This window comes from Triticum aestivum, chromosome 5D (genome assembly GCF_018294505.1).
Source record: "Triticum aestivum cultivar Chinese Spring chromosome 5D, IWGSC CS RefSeq v2.1, whole genome shotgun sequence".
Taxonomy (NCBI): domain Eukaryota; kingdom Viridiplantae; phylum Streptophyta; class Magnoliopsida; order Poales; family Poaceae; genus Triticum; species Triticum aestivum.
In genome coordinates, this window is record NC_057808.1 from 321,007,512 (window position 1) to 321,030,949 (window position 23,438).

Here is a 23,438-nt window from a genome sequence, read left to right on the forward strand (position 1 = left end):
TTCTGAACAAGTCCAATGGACTCATTCAGGAGACGTGTAACATAGAGTTTGATGAGAATAATGACTCCCAAGTGGACCAAAGTGGTCTTTGTGATGTAGGTGATGAAATTCCACCCCAAGCCATAATAAGAATGGGGATTGGTCAAATACTCCCCATTGAGGAACCCCTTGTGGCCGAAGGAGAAGGACAATGCTCTACTCAAGTGGAGCCATCACCAACTCGAGACCCACATGCTTCTGAAGAACAAAGTGAAGGCCCTCAACCATGTGAACAAGATCGAGGGCAAGGTCAACCCCATGAAGATGTTGATGCACCCTAATAATGTCCAAGCTCAAGTTCATGACTCCGATCAAGTTCAAGATCAAGCACAAGCTCATGATCAAGAGCAAGCTCAAGATGGTGCTCAAGATGATGATCCTCAAATGCCCATTGAGGAACTTTTGGAGCGTCGTGCCGCCAAGGTGGCTTCCAAGCTCAAGCATCAACAACATGTCATGGAGAATGTGCTTGGAAGCTTGAGAAAAGGGGTAACTACTCATTGACAATTGTCAAACTTTTGTGAGCATCACGCATTTGTTTCGTGTGTTGAACCCCAAAAGGTACATGAGGCACTCGATGATGTGGATTGGCTTGAAGCCATGCATGATGAACTCAACAACTTCAAGCGCAACCAAGTACGGGAACTAGTGCGAAGGCCAACGGAGGACCACAATGTCATTGGGACAAAGTGGATCTTCAAGAACAAGCAAGATGTGAATGGTGTGGTTGTTCGAAGCAAGGCAAGATTGGTGTCACAAGGCTACTCCCAAGTCGAGGGTATCAACTACGGTGAAACCTTTGCCTCCGTTGCTCTCCTTGAATCTATTCGCATGTTGCTTGCATATGCATCTCATCATGATTTTAAATTGCAACAAATGGATGCGAAGAGTGCATTTCTTAACGGTCCTTTGAATGAGTTGGTATATGTCAAACAACCCCCGGGATTCGAGGATCCCAAGTTCCCCAATCATGTATACAAACTCAACAAGGGGCACTCTATGGCCTTAAACAAGCCCCACGTGCGTGGTATGAGCACCTTACTGAGTTGTCACAAGATCATGGGTTTAAAATTGGGAAAATCGATCCCACTCTTTTTACTAAGAAGGTCAAGGGGGATTTGTTCATATGCAAACTATATGTTGATGATATCATTTTTGGTTCTCCTAACAAATCTTTAAATGATGAGTTTGTCGCACTAATGACCGAGAAGTTCGAGATGTCTATGATGGGAGAGTTGAAGTTCTTTCTTGGGTTCGAAGTCAAACAAAGAAGAGAAGGAACCTTCATCAACCAAGCCAAATATACCCAAGACATGCTCAAGAGATTCAAGCTAGATGATGTCAAGTTGGTCAAGTTTTCTATGCCTACAAAATGTAAGCTTGACATTGATCCCAATGGTAAAGCGGTGGATCAAAAGGTATATCGCTCCATGATTGGATCCTTGCTTTACCTTTGTGCATCTAGACCAGATATTATATTGAGTGTGGGGATGTGTGCAAGGTTCTAAGCCGCACCTAAGGAAAGTCACTTTGTGGCGGTCAAGCGAATCTTTAGATATTTGGATCATACCCCAAACTTTGGCTTATGGTACCCCAAAGGAGCAAGCTTTCATCTCATGGGCTATTCGGACTCGGATCTGGTGGGAGATGTTGTGGATAGGAAGTCAACTTTTGGATGGTGCCAATTGCTTGGTCGCTCTTTGGTAAGTTGGTCTTCAAAGAAGCGAAATTGTGTGTCTCTCTCTTCCACCGTGGCCGGGTATGTTGCCGCCGCAAGTTGTTGTGCACTACTGCTACGGATGAGGCAAACTTTAAAGGATTACGGTGTCACTTGTGACAAAGTGCCTCTTCTAGGTGACAAGACGGTACTTCATAGCAAGACGAAGCACATTGAGATTCGTCATCATTTCATCTAGGAGCATATCAAGCGTGGGGAGATTGATATTATCTACGTCAACACTCAAGAGCAACTAGCATACATTTTCATGAAGCCCTTGGATGAAGCAAGATTTTGTGAGTTAAGGAATGAGCTAAATATCATTGATTCAAGCAATGTGGCTTGAATCTAAGCACTCCCCACTACATTCACCATAGTATCTTGTTCTAGATGTAGGCATGGACATAGGGGGAGTGTTGCTCTCTCAATGAGCTCTCCCTCCCCCCATTATGCATAAATTGGTCAAGTCTTCCCCATTAGCCATTTTTATGGTACTTGTGCTTCAAAGATGAGTTTTGGCCATGGACCTAAGGTTAAAATCTTTGCGGTACCATACCAATTGACTCAATCATAGGTGACTTAGGTCACCGCCCTCTCTTTGAGAGGTGTGTTTCCTTTAGGTTTGAGGTGTGCTTTCCTTGCCTTGGCTTACGGTTGTTGGATGACTCCAAGTGTGCTCTCTTTTCTTTGGCTTTTGACCTTGGAGTATCCCTTCCCATTTGATGTGTTTTATTGTCTCCAACCTAAGCCTTCCCTTGCATCAACCTCTCATACATTTCATAGGCCCATTCTCTCTCTTTGTTCCAGTATAGTTTTCTGGTTGCAGGTGGTACTACCGCTGGTAGGCACGGTACTACAGCTCTGGTGGTACTACCTCGCAAGACGGCGGTACCGCCGCTGAGTGCAGTGCGTTGACCCCATGTCAATGCACTGAGGCAGAACTACCGATCTGGGGCACGGTACTACCGCTTAGGCGGTACTACCACTGGGCCTCGCGGTACTACCGCTTCGAGGATTCGCATGGGGACTTCGAACTCCCCCATACCCATTCACTTCTCCTCTCCCCAAGCTCTCTCTCTCTCTCTCTCTCTCAGGCGACCCAAAAACTGCTCTGAAGGCCGGCTTCGGCTCTCCGAATCTGTGTCGTCTTCTCCGTTTCTGTCCGGTGGGATCGATCCCCGCCTTCTCCTCTTGCCATGGATACCGGTATTGCCCTTGTTTTCCTCTTCTATGGTTCTATTTTCTGAATCTTGGTTCTAGGGAAACGCATGTGGTATTTGTAGATTTTTAACAAAATCTAGGCATGAGTAGGATACGGGATGACTAATAGATACGAGTATAGTAGTCTTTGCAAAGTTTTTGCAACTCCACGTCACTGGTACTACCTGATCCACTCCGTAGAAGTTTTCCAGTCGGTTGGGCGGTACTACCGCTTGAACGCGGATGATACTACCGCTTGTAGCAGTACTACCGTTCGTGTTCAGTGGTACTACCGCTTGTCCTTCAGCGGTACTACCCCAGCTGGGCACGGTACTACTGCTGTGATATAGAATTCCAAGAATTTTGCACTTACTTCTATTCTCATTTCATATCATTTGGCTTATGCAATGACTTTACACCTCCTTTACCCTTGCTCTATGGTTTGGGTTCCAAGTGATGGTAGCTCTCGTCCCCATCAGGCTCGCCGCAAGAATCCGGCCTCTGAAGGAAGCTCCTCCCACTCACAAGTCCAAGCTTATCCGGTACTCCAGGACCGTGAAGACACTCAAGGGGGCTACTCGTACGGAGCTCATTCCCTTTCTGGACATCATGCATAGTCTCTTCCATAACACTTTGTTTTCTTGCACTGGGAACTTGGATATGGTGCACTCTTAACTGGTGGATCTTCTGTTGATGTGCATCAAGGAGCAAGGCAAGAATTCTACTTTGGACATCTCCCACATCATGTGGCGTGAACTTAGGTCTGCCATTCTTGATCGGAAGGTGCCCATTTATGGTCCTTATATTTTCAAGTTGATTGAGGAGAAGTGGGATGTTGAGTATCCAGGCGAGGCCCTTCCTACTGAGCACATGGTCTCTCACCCAGTTCTGAATTTGCGCCTGAAGGATAATTGGGGGACTGCGTCTGCTGGCCCTAGCGAGGAGATTGCTCCTACTGACACAGATGATCAGCAGGAGCCTGATTATGAGTTTCTTCCCTCTCCAGAGAAGGTGCCATCTTGGGCATCTCAACTTAAGTCGAAGATGAAGAAGATTTTCTGCATGGAAGCTCAGGGTTAGTACAGGGCTCATGTGGCTGAGAAGACCGCTCGCACTCGCCATAAGACCATGATGCCGGCTCTTGGTCAGGAGATCCGAAGTGGGTCTGAGGAGCGGGTCACTAATGAGGAGGATTGGATCTCCTAGCATTGCAAGTGGTCAGATTCCGAGACAGAGCATCAGCATGTAGCTGCAGAGTCTATGGGGCACGAGGAGTCCGAGGAGCAGGAGGACTCAGATGGGCACGAGGAGTACTTATGATCTGGCGATCTACTATCACCTTTGTCGTTTCTAGTGCTCTTTGCCCTTTTGGTGTCTCGATGCCAAAGGGAGAGAGAGTTTAGGGATTTGCCGAGTCACGAGTGTGTCTTGTTTGTTGTTGATTTCGTTCTCTCGTGAACTCTTTATCGTCGTTTAGTTTCTCTTTTCATTCGAGTGTGGAACCTATCATATAGTGTTAGACATATGCTACCTTATCCTATCATATCTTTATGTCTACTTGTTAGTTTGTGAGATGTTATCTATCTTGTGCCCTATCTTTGTGCTCACATGCTAATAATCGCTTGCATCTGTGCTCTATCCTTTCATATTATTGTTGCAACAAAGTTCCAACACCCCCATACCCATTCACTTCTCCTCTCCCCAAGTTCTCTCTCTCAGGCGACCCAAAAACTGCTTTGAAGGCCGGCTTCGGCTCTCTGAATCCGTGCCGTCTTCTCCGTTTCCATCCGATGGGTTCGATCCTTACCTTCTCCTCTTGCCATGGATACCGGTATTGCCCTCGTTTTCCTCTTCTACGGTTCTATTTTCTGAATCTTGGTTCTAGGGCAATGCATGTGGTATTCGTAGATTTTTGGCTAAATATAGGCATGAGTAGGATATGAGATGACTGCTAGATAGGAGTATAGTAGTCTTTGCCAAGTTTTTGCAACTCCACGTCACCGGTTCTACCGGATCCACTCCGCGGAAGTTTTTCCGTCGGTTGGGCGGTACTACCGCTTGAACGCGGACGATACTACCGCTTGCAGCGGTACTACCACTCGTGTTCAGCAGTACTAGCGCTTGTCCTTCGGCGGTACTATCCCGGCTGGGCATGGTACTACCGCTGTGATCTAGACTTCCAAGAATTTTGCACTTTCTTCTATTCTCATTTCATATCTTGGCTTATGCAATGACTTTACACCCGCTTTTCCCTCGCTCTATGGTTTTGGGTTCCAGGTGATGGTAGCTCTCGTCCCCATCAGGCTCGCCGCAAAAATCCAGAGCGTCCGGGTGGTTCTAGGCGCTACCGTACCGCTGATGGCACTCCAGCAAGTTCCAGTGGTCCTCCCAGGTGGAATGTCAAGACAACAGCAAGCAAGCCCAAGGAGAAGGAGAAGTACACCCCTCCTGATGAGATGTCTGCAAAGGAGTTTGAGGAGTTTTGCATTCACAACCCATATCGCCGCCCTCAGGATGCATCTTTTGTTGGGTGTCCTTACTAGAATAAGGAACAATCTTTGATCTATCTAGACATTCTGAAGGCCAAGAAGAACTTGTTTATCAATGTCAAGTCCATTGATGTCACTCATATGGAGAAGGATCCGACGTACTTTGGAGAGGCTGTGGCTCTTTATCAACTGTGGGGGCTCATTCCCTTCATCTCCTACAACAAGGACTATGATCCAGAGATTGTGGCTCAATTTTATGCCACGGTTCACTTTCATGGCAATGAGGAGAGGGCTATGTCATTGATGACCGGTGGGCGAAGGTTCATGGTTGATTGGAAGGACTTCATGGATTGCCTGGGTGTTGCTGATGAGGGAGAATACAACCTAGTTGGTCTCCATCCTCACAAGGAAGCTCCTCCCACTCACAAGTCCAAGCTTATCCGGTACTCCAGGAGCGTGAAGACACTCAAGGGGGCTACTCGTACGGAGCTCATTCCCTTTCTGGACATCATGCACCGTATCTTCCATAAAACTCTGTTTCCTCGCATTGGGAACCTAGATATGGTACACTCTTACCTGGTGGATCTTCTGCTGATGTGCATCAAGGAGCAGGCCAAGAATTCTACTTTGGACATTTCCCACATCATCTGGGGTGATCTTAGGTCTGCCGTTCTTGATCGGAAGGTGCCCATTTATGGTCCTTATCCTTTCAAGTTGATTGAGGAGAAGTGTGTTGCTGAGTATCTAGACGAGGCCCTTCCTACTGAGCACATAGTCTCTCACCCAGTTCTGAATTTGCACCTGAAGGATAACTGGGGGACTGCGCCTGCTAGCCCCGGCGAGGAGATTGCTCCTACTGACTCAGATGATGAGAAGGAGCCTGATTACGAGTTTCTTCCCTCTCCAGAGAAGGTGCCATCTTTGGCATCTAAGCTTAAGTCAAAGATGAAGAAGCTTTTTTGCATGGAAGCTCAGGGTCAGTACAGGGCTCATGTGGCTGAGAAGACCGCTCGCACTCGCCATAAGACCATGATGCAGGCTCTTGGTCAGGAGATCCGAAGTGGGTCTGAGGAGCGGGTCACTAATGAGGAGGATTGGATCTCCTAGCATTGCAAGTGGTCAGATTCCGAGACAGAGCATCAGCATGTAGCTGCAGAGTCTATGGGGCACGAGGAGTCCGAGGAGCAGGAGGACTCAGATGGGCACGAGGAGTACTTATGATCTGGCGATCTACTATCACCTTTGTCGTTTCTAGTGCTCTTTGCCCTTTTGGTGTCTCGATGCCAAAGGGAGAGAGAGTTTAGGGATTTGCCGAGTCACGAGTGTGTCTTGTTTGTTGTTGATTTCATTCTCTCGTGAACTCTTTATCATCGTTTGGTTTGCTTTTCGTTCGAGTGTGGAACCTATTATATGGTGTGAGACATATGCTATCTTATCCTATCATATCTTTATGTCTACTTGTTAGTTTGTGAGATGTTATCTATCTTGTGCCCTATGTTTGTGCTCACATGCTAATCGCTTGCATCCGTGCTTTATCCTCTCATATTATTGTTGCAAGTATTTCTAGTCTATAAAATATAGGGGGGGGGGGGTTATCCTAGTGTGCGGGCTTTGCATTCCAAAGGCGTACCCATATAGTGCACACATCTAGGGGGAGCCCATCTATATTTTGTAGATGTTGGGTTTGCAGGTTATCTTATCTCTCTTTTTGTGCAAATCCCGTATTGTCATCAATCCACCAAAAAGGGAGAGATTGTTAGGGCATATTTCTCCCTTAGTGGTTTTGGTAATTGATGATAATGCTTTTGCGGACTAATCGTGTGCATTGAGCATTTCAGGTACATCTACCTAATTGCATAAGACGATTCGAACCCCTCTGGAGATTTATAAATATGGTGTTTTCTTGCATTTCTTTTTTCGTGGACATGAGTCGTAAGATCACCGTACTATTAAGAGGGGGTCCACTTCAGAAAGGTCTGGGTGGAATCTTCACGTACACTTTCCTTGCACCCTATTTCCTTTCCCGGCATTTGAGCTTGTTTATCCTTATGTTCGAACCTTGGTAGAACAGGCTAAGCGGTAGTACCACTTCACACAACGGTAGTACCGCTCCCGCGGTACTGCCGCTGTGTAGTACAACTCCTACTTCCGCCTATTTCGTGGGTTCTATAAATGAGCGGTAGTTCGCCACGGTAGTACTACTCCTGCGACACTAAGGGGCTAAATGCCTCACTACTACCGTGGATTTACGAGGCTTCAACGAGCTAAGCGGAAGTACCGCTGCTCTCCAAGGTAACTGCTTAAGCGGAACTGCCGCTGGAGAGTACCGCGGGGAGTACTGCTTATTTGCCTCGTTTTGTTGCGGTTTGTTCCTAGAGCGGCAGTAGGGCGGCAGTTCCCAGCAGTAGTACCGCCTAGGGCGTCACTACCACCCTGCTCTCTTCTACTACCGCGGGTTTCGGCTGCTATTCATCTCCATGCGGTAGTACCACTGGAGGGCACGGAAGTACCGCTCAGGCGGCACTACCGTTCTCCTGATCTGCTCAAAATGAACTAGGTAGCCGGCACTTCTGTGCCAGAGGAAGTACTGCTTATGCGTGGGCTATGGGAGCACAACTGTGGATTCTTCTTCTCACTATAAAAGGGAGTCTTCTTCTCCTAGTTGACTACCTCTTCCTCCCTAAAGCTCCATTGTTGATCACAAGCTCATTCTTGCCCGATCTCTCGCCCTAGCCAATCAAACTTGTTGATTCTTTAGGGATTGCTTGAGAAGGCCTAGATCTACACTTCCACCAAGAGATATTTGACTTCCCCCACTAATCCCTTGCGGATCTTGTTACTCTTGGGTGTTTGAGCACCCTCGACGGTTGAGGTCACCTCGGAGCCACATTCCATTGTGGTGAAGCTTCGTGGTGTTGTTGGGAGCCTCCAATTCGGTTGTGGAGACAGCCCCAACCTTGTTTGTAAAGGTCTGGTTGCCGCCTTCAAGGGCACGATTCTTGTGGAGATCTATTCGATGTAATCTTCTTTTGCGGTGCGTTTGTCGAGATCGATGAATTGTGGGTTTATGATCAAGTTTATCTATGAACAATATTTGAATCTTCTCTGAATTCTTTTATGTATGATTGGTTATCTTTGCAAGTCTCTTCGAATTATCAGTTTGGTTTGGCCTACTAGATTGATCTTTCTTGCAATGGGAGAAGTGCTTAGCTTTGGGTTCAATCTTGCGGTGTCCTTTCCCAGTGACAGCAGGGGCAGCAAGGCACGTACTGTATTGTTGCCATCGAGGATAAAAAGATGGGGTTTATATCATATTGCATGAGTTTATCCCTATACATCATGTCGTCTTACTTAAAGCATTACTCTGTTCTTATGAACTTAATACTCTAGATGCATGCTCGATAGCGGTCGATGTGTGGAGTAATAGTAGTAGATGTAGAATCGTTTCGGTCTACTTGTCGCGGACGTGATGCCTATATACATGATCATACCTAGATATTCTCATAAATATGCTCAATTGTATCAATTGCTCGACAGTAATTTGTTTACCCACCGTAATACTTATGCTCTTGAGAGAAGCCACTAGTGAAACCTATGGCCCCCGGGTCTATTTTCCATCATATTAATCTTCCAACACTTAGTTATTTCTATTGCCGTTTATTTTACTTTGCATCTCTAGTTACTCTTTATCATAAAAATACCAAAAATATTATCCTATCATATCTATCAGATCTCACTCTCGTAAGTGACCATGAAGGGATTGACAACCCCTTTATCGCGTTGGTTGCGAGGTTCTTGTTTGTTTGTGTAGGTGCATGGGACTCGCGCGTGGTCTCCTACTGGATTGATACCTTGGTTCTCAAAAACTGAGGGAAATACTTACGCTACTTTACTGCATCACCCTTTCCTCTCGGAAAACCAACGTAGTGCTCAAGAGGTAGCAAGAAGGATTTCTGGCGCCGTTGCCGGGGAGCCTACGCACAAGTCAAGACATACCAAGTACCCATCACAAACTCATCTCCCTCGCATTACATTATTTGCCATTTGCCTCTCGTTTTCCTCTCCCCCACTTCACCCTTGCCGTTTTATTCGCCTTCTCTTTCCCGTTCGTCGCTTTCTTGCTCGTCTTGTCGTTATGGCTAGTCCTCTATCTTCTCCGTTGTCCCCCGAGAATGAAGTTCTTAATTTTAAGCAAAGGGAGGGAGAAAATCTAAAAGACGCTTGGTATAGAATTTGCAATGCTCAAAATAAATCTACCAGGAAGCAATCTACTTCCGTTCTTCTCCGCAATTTTTATGTAGGCGCTACTCCTTGGTACAGATATATTCTTGATACCATTACCGGAGGGAATTTCTTGGGTACCCATACTTTTGATTCCTATAATGCTATGATAGATTTGTTTGGCTCACCACCCCTTTTGGTTAATGGGACTATGTTAACTTTGGAACATGTGATGCAAAGGCTTGAAATTATTGAAAATAAAGTTGCTACTGTAGAGTTGATTGAGAATTTGGATAAAAAGATCCACAACCAAATTACCCAATATGGATCTAAGGTGGGAGTCGTTCTGAAAAGTTTTAAGGAAAAGGAACCTATAGTTAATGAAAGAATAGATCAAGATTCTACCAGAATCGGTAAACTTGAGGGAATTATCACCAACTTGGGGACCGTTTTTTCTTCCGTTAAAAACACTCCAAATCCTCCTACCAAAATTGCCAAGTTTGTTTACGTTCCTAAAAATAAGGGTGAATCCTCTAATAAGGAAACTGCGGATCTAAAATCAATAAGTGTTCATCCCAATCTTTTTGCTATCATTAAGGAACCGTTTGTTGCAAATGATTTTCTTGATTTTGTGCCTACAAGTTTGATAATTAATAAAAAGAAAGAAACTCCTAGGGGTCGTAGGTGTCTTATTGAAGAATTGCCTACCAAAGATGGCAATACCTAGATCTATCCTTGCTTTTATGCCTAGCTAGGGGCGTTAAACGATAGCGCTTGTTGGGAGACAACCCAATTTTGTTTTTAGTTTTTTTTTGCTTTTTGCTTCTGTTTAGGAATAAATATTTGATCTAGCCTCTGGTTAGATTTGGTTTTTATGTTTTAATTAGTGTTTGTGCCAAGTTAAACCTATAGGATCTTCTTGGATGATAGTTATTTGATCTTGCTGAAAATTCCAGAAACATTCTGTTCACGAAAACAATTGTTAAAAATCACCAGAACGTGATAAAATACTGATTCCAATTTCAGCAGATCAATAAACAAATTTTATAGGTCGTCCTATTTTGGTAGATTTTTTGAGTTCCAGAAGTTTGCGTTAGTTACAGATTACTACAGACTGTTCTGTTTTTGACAGATTCTGTTTTTCGTGTGTTGTTTGCTTATTTTGATGAATCTATGGCTAGTAAAATAGTTTATAAACCATAGAGAAGTTGGAATACAGTAGTTTTAACACCAATATAAATAAATAATGAGTTCATTACAGTACCTTGAAGTGGTATTTTGTTTTCTTTCGCTAACGGAGCTCACGAGATTTTCTGCTAAGTTTTGTGTTGTGAAGTTTTCAAGTTTTGGGTAAAAGATTTGATGGATTATGGAACAAGGAGTGGCAAGAGCCTAAGCTTGGGGATTCCCATGGCACCCCAAGATAATCTAAGGACACCAAAAGGCCAAAGCTTGGGGATGCCCCGGAAGGCATCCCCTCTTTCGTCTACTTCCATCGGTAACTTTACTTGGGGCTATATTTTTATTCACCACATGATATGTGTTTTGCTTGGAGCGTCTTGTATGATTTGAGTCTTTGATTTTTAGTTTACCACAATCATCCTTGCTGTACACACCTTTTGAGAGAGACACACACAAATCGGAATTTATTAGAATACTCTATGTGCTTCACTTATATCTTTTGAGCTATATAGTTTTTGCTCTAGTGCTTCACTTATATCTTTTAGAGCACGGTGGTGGATTTGTTTTATAGAAACTATTGATCTCTCATGCGTCACTTATATTATTTTGAGAGTCTTAAAACAGCATGGCAATTTGCTTTAATTATAATATCATGAGAAATTTGATGCTTGATAATTTTTTTGAGATATAAAGGTGGTAATATCATAGTTGTGCTAGTTGAGTAATTGTGAAATTGAGAAATAATTGTGTTGGAGTTTGTGATTCCCGTAGCATGCACGTATGGTGAACCGTTATGTAACGAAGTCGGAGCATGAGGTATTTGTTGATTGTCATCCCTTGTGTGGCAGTCGGGATCGCGCGATAGTTAACACCTACCAATCCTTCCCCTAGGAGCATGCGTAGTAGTACTTTGCTTCGAGGGCTAACAAATTTTTGCAATAAGTATATGAGTTCTTTATGACTAATGTGAGTCCATGGATTATACGCACACTTACCTTTCCGCAATTTTCTAGCCTCTTCGGTACCGTGCATTGCCCTTTCTCACCTTGAGAGTTGGTGCAAACTTCGCCGGTGCATCCAAACCCCGTGACATGATATGCTCTATCACACATAAACCTCCTTATACCTTCCTCAAAACAGCCACCATACCTACCTATTATGGCATTTCCATAGCCATTCCAAGATATATTGCCATGCAACTTTCCACCATTTCGTTTATCATGACACGCTCCATCATTGTCATATTGCTTTGCATGATCATGTAGTTGACATCGTATTTGTGGCAAAGCCACCGTTCATAATTCTTTCATACATGTCGCTCTTGATTCATTGCATATCCCGGTACACCACCGGAGGCATTCACATAGAGTCATATCTTATTCTAAGTATTGAGTTGTAATTCATGAGTTGTAAGTAAATAAAAGTGTGATGATCATCATTATTAGAGCATTGTCCCAAGCGAGGAAAGGATGATGGAGACTATGATTCCCCCACAAGTCGGGATGAGACTCCGGACTAAAAAAAGAGGCCAAAAAAAATAGAAAGGCCCAAATAAAAAAATGAGAGAAAAAGAGAGAAGGGACAATGTTACTATCCTTTTACCACACTTGTGCTTCAAAGTAGCACCGTAATCTTCATGATAGAGGGTCTCTCATTTTGTCACTTTCATATACTAGTGGGAAATTTCATTATAGAACTTGGCTTGTATATTCCAATGATGGGCTTCCTCAAATGCCCGAGGTCTTCGTGAGCAAGCAAGTTGGATGCACACCCACTTAGTTTCTTTTGTTTGAGTTTTCATACACTTATAGCTCTAGTGCATCCGTTGCATGGAAATCCCTACTCCTTCCATTGACATCAATTGATGGGCATCTCCATAGTCCGTTGATTAGCCTCGTTGATGTGAGACTTTCTCCTTTTTTGTCTTCCCACATAACCCCTAACATTATACCTTATTCCAGCATAGTGCTATATCCATGGCTTGCGCTCATGTATTGTGTAAAAGTTGAAAAGACTAAAGCGAGTTAAAAAGTATGAACCAAATGCTTGGCTAAAACCGGAGTTGTACATGATATGAATATTTTGTGTGGGGAAGATGGAGCATAGCCAGACTATATGATTTTGTAGGGATAACTTGCTTTGGCTATGTTATTTTGATAAGACATAATTGCTTGGTTAGCATTGTTGAAGTATTATTGTTTTTCTGTCAACATTAAACTTTTATCTTGAATCATATCGAATCTGAACATTCGTGCCACAATAAGAAGAACTACATTGAAATTATGCTAAGTAGCATTCCACATCAAAAATTCTGTTTTTATCATTTACCTACTCGAGGACGAGCAGGAATTAAGCTTGGGGATGCTTGATACGTCTCCAATGTATCTATAATTTTTGATTGTTCCATGCTATATTATATTCTGTTTTGGATGTTTAATGGGCTTTATTATACACTTTTATATTATTTTTGGGACTAACCTATTAACCGGAGGCCCAGCCCAAATTGCTGTTTTTTGCCTATTTTAGAGTTTCGCAGAAAAAGAATATCAAATCAAGTCCAAACGGAATGAAACCTTCGGGAACGTCATTTTCGGAACAAACGTGATCCAGAGGACTTGGAGTCCACGTAAAGAAAGCAACGAGGAGAGCATGAGGCAGGGGGCGGGCCTACCCCCCCCCCCAGGCGCGCCCTCCACCCTCGTGGGGACCACATTGCTCCACTGACGTACTTCCTCCTCCTATATATACCTACGTACCCCCAAACCAACAGAAGCATCCACGAAAACCTAATTCCACCGCCGCAACCTTCTGTACCCGTGAGATCCCATCTTGGGGCCTTTTCCGGCGTCCTGCCGGAGGGGGCATTGATCACGGAGGGCTTCTACATCAACACCATAGCCCCTCCGATGATGTGTGAGTAGTTTACCTCAGACCTTCGGGTCCATAGTTATTAGCTAGCTGGCTTCTTCTCTCTTTTTGGATCTCAATACAATGTTCTCCACGATTCTTGTGGAGATCTATTCGATGTAATCTTATTTTGCGGTGTGTTTGTCGAGGCCGATGAATTGTTGGTTTATGATCAAGTTTATCTATGAACAATATTTGAATCTTCTCTGAATTCTTTTATGTATGATTGGTTATCTTTGCAAGTCTCTTCGAATTATCAGTTTGGTTTGGCCTACTAGATTGATCTTTCTTGCAATGGGAGAAGTGCTTAGCTTTGGGTTCTGCGGTGTCCTTTCCCAGTGACTGCAGGGGCAGCAAGGCACGTATTGTATTGTTGCCATCGAGGATAAAAAGATGGGGTTTATATCATATTGCATGAGTTTATCCCTCTACATCATGTCGTCTTACTTAAAGCATTACTCTGTTCTTATGAACTTAATACTCTAGATGCATGCTCGATAGCGGTCGATGTGTGGAGTAATAGTAGTAGATGCAGAATCGTTTCGGTCTACTTGTCGCGGACGTGATGCCTATATACATGATCATACCTAGATATTCTCATAACTATGCTCAATTCTATCAATTGCTCGACAGTAATTTGTTTACCCACCGTAATACTTATGCTCTTGAGAGAAGCCACTAGTGAAACCTATGGCCCCCGGGTCTATTTTCCATCATATTAATCTTCCAACACTTAGTTATTTCTATTGCCGTTTATTTTACTTTGCATCTCTAGTTACTCTTTATCATAAAAATACCAAAAATATTATCCTATCATATCTATCAGATCTCACTCTCGTAAGTGACCGTGAAGGGATTGACAACCCCTTTATCGCGTTGGTTGCGAGGTTCTTGTTTGTTTGTGTAGGTGCGTGGGACTCGCGCGTGGTCTCCTACTGGATTGATATCTTCTCAAAAACTGAGGGAAATACTTACGCTACTTTACTGCATCACCCTTTCCTCTTCAAGGGAAAACCAACGCACTGCTCAAGAGGTAGCACCTCTCCCCCCTAGTCCAATTCGGACTAGGCCTTGGGGGGGCGCGCGGCCTGCCCTAGGCAGCCCCTCTCTCTCTCTCCCCTAAAGCCCAATAAGGCCCATATACTCCCCGGGGGGTTCCGGTAACCCCCTGGTACTCCGGTTAATGCCCGAACTCACCCGGAACCATTCCGATGTCCAAGCATAGTCATCCAATATATCGATCTTTATGTCTCGGCCATTTTGAGACTCCTCGTCATGTCCATGATCATATCCGGGAATTTGAACAACCTTCAGTACATCAAAACACATAAACTCATAATACCGATCGTCACCGAACGTTAAGCGTGCGGACCCTGCGGGTTCAAGAACTATGTAGACATGGCCGAGACACGTCTCCGGTCAATAACCAATAGCGGAACCTGGATGCTCATATTGGCTCCCACATATTCTACAAAAATCTTTATCGGTCATAACAACATACGTTGTTCCCTTTGTCATCGGTATCTTACTTGCCCGAGATTCGATCGTCGGTATCTCAATACCTAGTTCAATCTCGTTACCGACAAGTCTCTTTACTTGTTCTGTAATGCATCATCCCGCAACTAAGTCATTAGTCACATTGCTTGCAAGGCTTATAGTGATGTGCATTACCGAGAGGGCCCATAGATACCTCTCCGACAATCGGAGTGACAAATCCTAATCTCGATCTATGCCAACTCAACAAACACCATCGGAGACACCTGTAGAGCACCTTCATAATCACCCAGTTACATTGTGACGTTTGGTAGCACACAAAGTGTTCCTCGGTATTCGGGAGTTGCATAATCTCATAGTCATAGGAACATGTATAAGTCATGAAGAAAGCAATATCAATATACTAAACGATCAAGTGCTAAGCTAACGGAATGGGTCAAGTCAATCACATCATTCTCTAATGATGTGATCCTGTTAATCAAATGACAACTCATGTCTATGGCTAGGAAACTTAACCATCTTTGATTCAACGAGCTAGTCAAGTAGAGGCATACTAGTGACACTTTGTTTTTCTATGTATTCACACATGTACTAAGTTACCGGTTAATACAATTCTAGCATGAATAATAAACATTTATCATGATATAAGGAAATATAAATAACAACTTTATTATTGCCTCTAGGGCATATTTCCTTCAGTCTCCCACTTGCACTAGAGTCAATAATCTAGTTCACATCGCCATGTGATTTAACACCAATAGTTCACATCACCATGTGATTAACACCCATAGTTCACATCGCCATGTGACAAACACTCAAAGGGTTTACTAGAGTCAGTAATCTTACTTCACATCGCCATGTGATTAACACACAAAAAGTACTAAGGTGTGATCATGTTTTTCTTGTGAGAGAAGTTTAGTCAACGGGTCTGCCATATTCAGATCTGTATGTATTTTGCAAATTTCTATGTCAACAATGCTCTGCACGGAGCTACTCTAGCTAATTGCTCCCACTTTCAATATGTATCCAGATTGAGACTTAGAGTCATCTGGATCAGTGTCAAAACTTGCATCGACGTAACCCTTCACGATGAACCTTTTGTCACCTCCATAATCGAGAAACATATCCTTATTCCACTAAGGATAATTTTGACCGTTGTCAAGTGATCTACTCCTAGATCACTATTGTACTCCCTTGCCAAACTCAGTGTAGGGTATACAATAGATCTGGTACGCAGCATGGCATACTTTATATTCCCTATGGCTGAGGCATAGGGAATGACTTTCATTCTCTCTCTATCTTCTGCCGTGGTCGGGCTTTGAGTCTTACTCAATTTCACACCTTGCAATACAGGCAAGAACTCCTTCTTTGACTGTTCCATTTTGAACTACTTCAAAAATTTGTCAAGGTATGTACTCATTGAAAAAACTTATCAAGTGTCTTGATCTATCTCTATAGATCTTTATGCTCAATATGTAAGCAGCTTCATCGAGGTCTTTCTTTCAAAAACTCCTTTCAAACGCTCCTTTATGCTTTGCAGAATTTTTTTACATTATTTCTGATCAACAATATGTCATTCGCATATACTTATCAGAAATGTTGTAGTGCTGCCACTCACTTTCTTGTAAATACAGGCTTCTCCGCAAGTCTGTATAAAACCATATGCTTTGATCACCTTATCAAAGCGTATATTCCAACTCCGAGATGCTTGCACCAGTCCATAGATGGATCACTGGAGCTTGCACAATTTGTTAGCACCTTTAGGATTGAAAAAAACTTCTTGTTGTATCATATACAACTCTTCTTTAAGAAATCCATTAAGGAATGCAGTTTTGATATCCATTTGCCAGATTTCATAAAATGTGGCAATTGCTAACATGATTCGGACAGACTTAAGCATCGCTACGAGTGAGAAAATCTCATTGTAGTCAACACCTTGAACTTGTCGAAAACTTTTAGCGACAATTCGAGCTTTGTAGATAGTAACACTACTATCAGCGTCCGTCTTCCTCTTGAAGATCCATTTATTCTCAATGGCTCGCCGATCATCGGGCAAGTCAATCAAAGTCCATACTTTGTTCTTATACATGGATCCCCTCTAAGATTTCATGGCCTCAAGCCATTTCCCAGAATCTGGGCTCATCATCGCTTCCTCATGGTTCGTAGGTTCGTCATGGTCTAGTAACATGACTTCCAGAACAGGATTACCGTACCACTCTAGTGCGGACCATACTCTGGTTGACCTACGAGGTTCGGTAGTAACTTGATTTCTGTGATGAACTACTTTCCAATTTGGGAGAAGGTACAATTACCTCATCAAGTTTCACATTCCTCCCACTCACTTCTTTCGAGAGAAACTCCTTCTCTAGAATGGACCCATTCTTAGCAACGAATATCTTGCCTTTGGATCTGTGATAGAAGGTGTACCCAATAGTCTCCTTTGGGTATCCTATGAAGACACATTTCTCCGATTTGGGTTCGAGCTTATCAGGTTGAAGCTTTTTCACATAAGCATCGCAGTCCCAAACTTTAAGAAACGACAACTTGGGTTTCTTGCCAAACCACAGTTCATATGGTGTCTCAACGGATTTAGATGGTGCCCTATTTAACGTGAATGCAGCTGTCTCTAATGCATAATCGCAAAACGATAGTGGTAATTTTGTAAGAGACATCATAGATTGCACCATATCTAATAAAGTACGGTTATGACGATCGGACACACCATTACGCTGTGGTGTTCCAGGTGGCGTGAGTTGCGAAACTATTCCACATTGTTTCAAATGAAGACCAAACTCGTAACTCAAATATTCGTTTCCGCGATCAGATCATAGAAACTTTATTGTCTTGTTACGATGATTTTCCACTTCACTCTAAAATTCTTTGAACTTTTCAAATGTTTCAGACTTATGTTTCATCAAGTAGATATACCCATATATGCTCAAATCATCTGTGAAGGTCAGAAAATAACGATACCCGCCGCGAGCCTCAACACTCATCGGATCGCATACATCAGTATGTATTATTTCCAATAAGTCAGTTGCTCGCTCCATTGTTCCGGAGAACAAAGTCTTAGTCATCTTGCCCATGGGGCATGGTTCGCAAGCATCAAGTGATTCCAAAAGCCCATCAACATGGAGTTTATTCATGCGCTTTACACCAATATGACCTAAACGGCGGTGCCACAAATAAGTTGCACTATCATTATTAACTTTGCATCTTTTGGCTTCAATATGAATACATGTATCACTACGATCGAGATTCAATAAACCATTTATATTGAGTGTATGACCATAGAAGGTTTTATTCATGTAAATAAAACAACGATTATTCTTTGACATAAATGAATAACCGTATTGCAATAAACATGATCCAATCATATTCATGTTCAACGCAAACACCAAATAACATTTATTTTAGGTTCAACACTAATACCGAAGGTAAAGGGAGTGTGCGATGGTGATCTCAACCGTGGAATCACTTCCAACACACATCATCACCTCGCCCTTAACTAGTCTCTGTTTATTTTGCAACTCCCGTTTCGAGTTACTACTCTTAGCAACTGAACCAGTATCAAATACCGAGGGGTTGATATAAACACTAGTAAAGTACTCATCAATAACATGTATATCCAATATACCTTTGTTCACTATGCCATCCTTCTTATCTGCCAAGTATCTGGGGCAGTTCCACTTCCAGTGACCATTTCCTTTGCAGTAGAAGCACTCAGTTTCAGGCTTGGGTCTAGCTTTGGGCTTCTTCATGGGAGTGGCAACTTGCTTGCCATTCTTCTTGAAGTTCCCTTTCTTTCCCTTTGCCCTTTTCTTGAAACTAGTGGTTTTGTTAACCATCAACACTTGATGCTTCTCTTGATTTCTACCTTCGCCGATTTTAGCATTGCGAAGAGCTTGGGAATTGTTTTCGTTATCCCTTGCATATTATAGTTCATCACGAAGTTCTAGTAACTTGGTGACAGTGACTAGAGAACTTTGTCAATTAGTATCTTATCTGGAAGATTAACTCCAACTTGATTCAAGCAATTGTAGTACCAAAATAATCTGAGCACATGCTCACTGGTTGAGCTATTCTCCTCCATCTTGTAGGCAAAGTACTGTCAGAGGTCTCATACCTCTTGATACGGGCATGCGTATGAAATACCAATTTCAACTCTTGGAACATCTTATATGTTCCGTGGCGTTCAAAACGTTTTTGAAGTCCCGGTTTTAAGTCGTAAAGTATGGTGCACTAAACTATCAAGTAGTCATCATACCGAGCTTTGCCAAACGTTCATAACATCTGCATCTGCTCCTGCAATAGGTCCGTCACCTAGCGGTGCATCAAGGACATAATTCTTCTGTGCAGCAATGAGGATAATCCTCAGATCCCAGACCTAGTCCGTATCATTGCTACTATCATCTTTCAACATAGTTTTTCTCTAGGAACATATCGAAAATAAACGGGGAGCTACATCGCGAGCTATTGATCTACAACATAGTTATGCAAATACTATCAGGACTAAGTTCATGATAAATTAAAGTTCAATTAATCATATTACTTAAAACTCCCACTTAGATAGACATCCCTCTAATCATCTAAGTGATCACGTGATCCATATCAACTAAACCATGTCCGATCATCACGTGAGATGGAGTAGTTTTCAATGGTGAACATCACTATGTTGATCATATATACTATATGATTCACGCTCGACCTTTCGGTCTCAGTGTTCCGAGGCCATATCTGCATATGCTAGGCTCGTCAAGTTTAACCCGAGTATTCTGCGTGTGCAAAACTGGCTTGCACCCGTTGTATGTGAACGTAGAGCTTATCACACCCGATCATCACGTGGTGTCTCGGCACGACGAACTTTCGCAACGGTGCATACTCAGGGAGAACACTTGTACCTTGAAATTTAGTGAGAGATCATCTTATAATGCTACCGCCGAACTAAGCAAAATAAGATGCACAAAGGATAAACATCACATGCAATCAATATAAGTGATATGATATGGCCATCATCATCTTGTGCCTTTGATCTCCATCTCCAAAGCACCGTCATGATCACCACCGTCACCGGCATGACACCTTGATCTCCATCGTAGCATCGTTGTCGTCTCGCCAACTATTGCTTCTACGACTATCGCTACCGCTTAGTGATAAAGTAAAGCAATTACATGGCGATTGCATTTCATACAATAAAGCGACAACCATATGGCTCCTGCCAGTTGCCGATAACTCCGTTACAAAACATGATCATCTCATACAATAAAATTTAGCATCATGTCTTGACCATATCACATCATAACATGCCCTGCAAAAACAAGTTAGACCTCCTCTACTTTGTTGTTGCAAGTTTTACGAGGCTGCTACTGGTTGAGCAAGAACTGTTCTTACCTACACATCAAAACCACAACGATTTTTCGTCAAGTATGTGTTGTTTTAACCTTCAAAAAGGACCGGGCGTAGCCACACTCGATTCAACTAAAGTTGGAGAAGCTGACACCCGCCAGCCACCTGTGTGCGAAGCACGTCGGTAGAACCAGTCTCGCGTAAGCGTACACGTAATGTCGGTCTGGGCCGCTTCATCCAACAATACCGCCGAGTCAAAGTATGGCATGCTGGTAAGCAGTATGACTATTATTGCCCACAACTCACTTGTGTTCTACTCGTGCATATAACATCTACGCATAAACCTGGCTCGGATGCCACTGTTGTGGAATGTAGTAATTTCAAAAATTTCCTACGCACACGCAAGATCATGGTGATACATAGCAACGAGAGGGGAGAGTGTTGTCCACGTACCCTCATAGACCGAAGGCAGAAGCGTTATGACAACGCGGTTGATGTAGTCGTACGTCTTCACAATCCACCGATCCTAGTACCGAACGTACGGCACCTCCGCGATCTGCACACGTTCAGCTCGGTGACGTCCCACGAACTCATGATCCAGCAGAGTGTCAAGGGAGAGCTTTGTCAGCAGGACGGCGTGATGACGGTGATGATGAAGCTACCGGCGTAGGGCTTTGCCTAAGCACTACGACGATATGACCGAGGTGGATTATGGTGGAGGGGGGCACCGCACACGGCTAAGAGATCAATGATCAACTTGTGTGTCTATGGGGTGCCCCCTTCCCCCGTATATAAAGGAGTGGAGGAGGGGGAGGGCCGGCCCTCTACTATGGAGTGCCCTGGGGAATCCTACTCCCACCGGGAGTAGGATTCCCCCTTTCCAAGTAGTAGGAGTAGGAGAGAAGGAAGGGGAAGAGAGAAGAGAAGGAAGGAGGGGGTGCCGCCTCTCCCCCCTAGTCCAATTCAGACTAGGCCTTGGGGGGGCGCAGCCTGCCCTAGGCTGCCCCTCTCTCTCCTCTAAAGCCCAATAAGGCCGATATACTCCCCAGGGGGTTCCGGTAACCCCCCGGTACTCCGGTTAATGCCCGAACTCACCCGGAACCATTTTGATGTCCAAACATAGTCATCCAATATATCGATCTTTATGTCTCGACCATTTCGAGACTCCTCGTCATGTCCGTGATCATATCCGAGACTCCGAACAACCTTCGGTACATCAAAACACATAAACTCATAATATCGATCGTCACCGAACGTTAAGCGTGCGGACCCTACGGGTTTGAGAACTATGTAGACATGACCGAGACACGTATCCGGTCAATAACCAATAGCGGAACCTGGATGCTCATATTGGCTCCCACATATTCTACGAAGATCTTTATCGGTCAAACCGCATAACAACATACGTTGTTCCCTTTATCATCGGTATGTTACTTGCCCGAGATTCGATCGTCGGTATCTCAATACCTAGTTCAGTCTCGTTACCGGCAAGTCTCTTTACTCGTTATGTAATGCATCATCCCGCAACTAACTCATTAGTCACATTGCTTGCAAGGCTCATAGTGATGTGCATTACCGAGAGGGCCCAGATATACCTCTCCGACAATCGGAGTGACAAATCCTAATCTCGATCTATGCCAACTCAACAAACACCATCGGAGACACCTGTAGAGCACCTTTATAATCACCCAGTTACGTTGTGATGTTTGGTAGCACACAAAGTGTTCCTCCGGTATTCGGGAGTTGCATAATCTCATAGTCATAGGAACATGTATAAGTCATGAAGAAAGCAATAGCAATATACTAAACGATCAAGTGCTAAGCTAACGGAATGGGTCAAGTCAATCACATCATTCTCTAATTTTGTGATCCCGTTAATCAAATGACAACTCATGTCTATGGCTAGGAAACTTAACCATCTTTGATTCAACGAGCTAGTCAAGTAGAGGCATACTAGTGACACTCTGTTTGTCTATGTATTCACACATGTACTAAGTTTCTGGTTAATACAATTCTAGCATGAATAATAAACATTTATCATGATATAAGGAAATATAAATAACAACTTTATTATTGCCTCTAGGGCATATTTCCTTCATCATATAGGTTGCTCACCTAGTTGCATATCTAGACAACCTATTTGTTGCTAACCCTAATTTGTTAAGAGAAGTTAAAACATTGGTAGTTGCATATTCACCCCCCCTCTAGTCAACCATATCGATCCTTCCACCCACCGGCCCATTTAATCCGCATGCGCGGTCAAGCCTGCATGTAAGCTGCCTCATCAGTCCTTTTTAATCGGAAGCTGTGGACCTCCATTTCCATCTACACACACTCACTTCCACCCATCCACTGCCTCTTCGAGCCCCGAAATCGAAACCCTAGCTCTCGGGCGCCGCTCCGCGCACGCTCCCGCCGGCCGCCTCCGCCATGGAAATGTGGAAGTGGATCCCCGCCAAGAAGGGAAGCACGACCATGAGGTGGGGTCCTCCTCCGTGTCGTTGGAAGCGCCGCCACGCACTCCATCCCGCCGCCGTCTCCATCTCGCCGCCCGCGACAGCCTTCTCCATCTCGCCGCCCGGTGCCGCTCTACGTATGTGGCCGTATGTGAAGGTGAGGTGTGCCAGCGGTATTAGGACACGTCCACCCCGCTGCCATGGTCGTACTCACACCTCCCGAATGGCTGGCACCTCAGCCCTGGGGCCTGGTGTTGGTGGGCAGTCCTGGACGTTGGACATCCATGATGCCCTCCACGCTGGAGATCGTGTCTGTCCCGGCATCGTGGCTGGGCGCCAAGAGGTGGTCACCCTCCCCGCCACGGCCACCAGTGTTGCAGGGGTCGC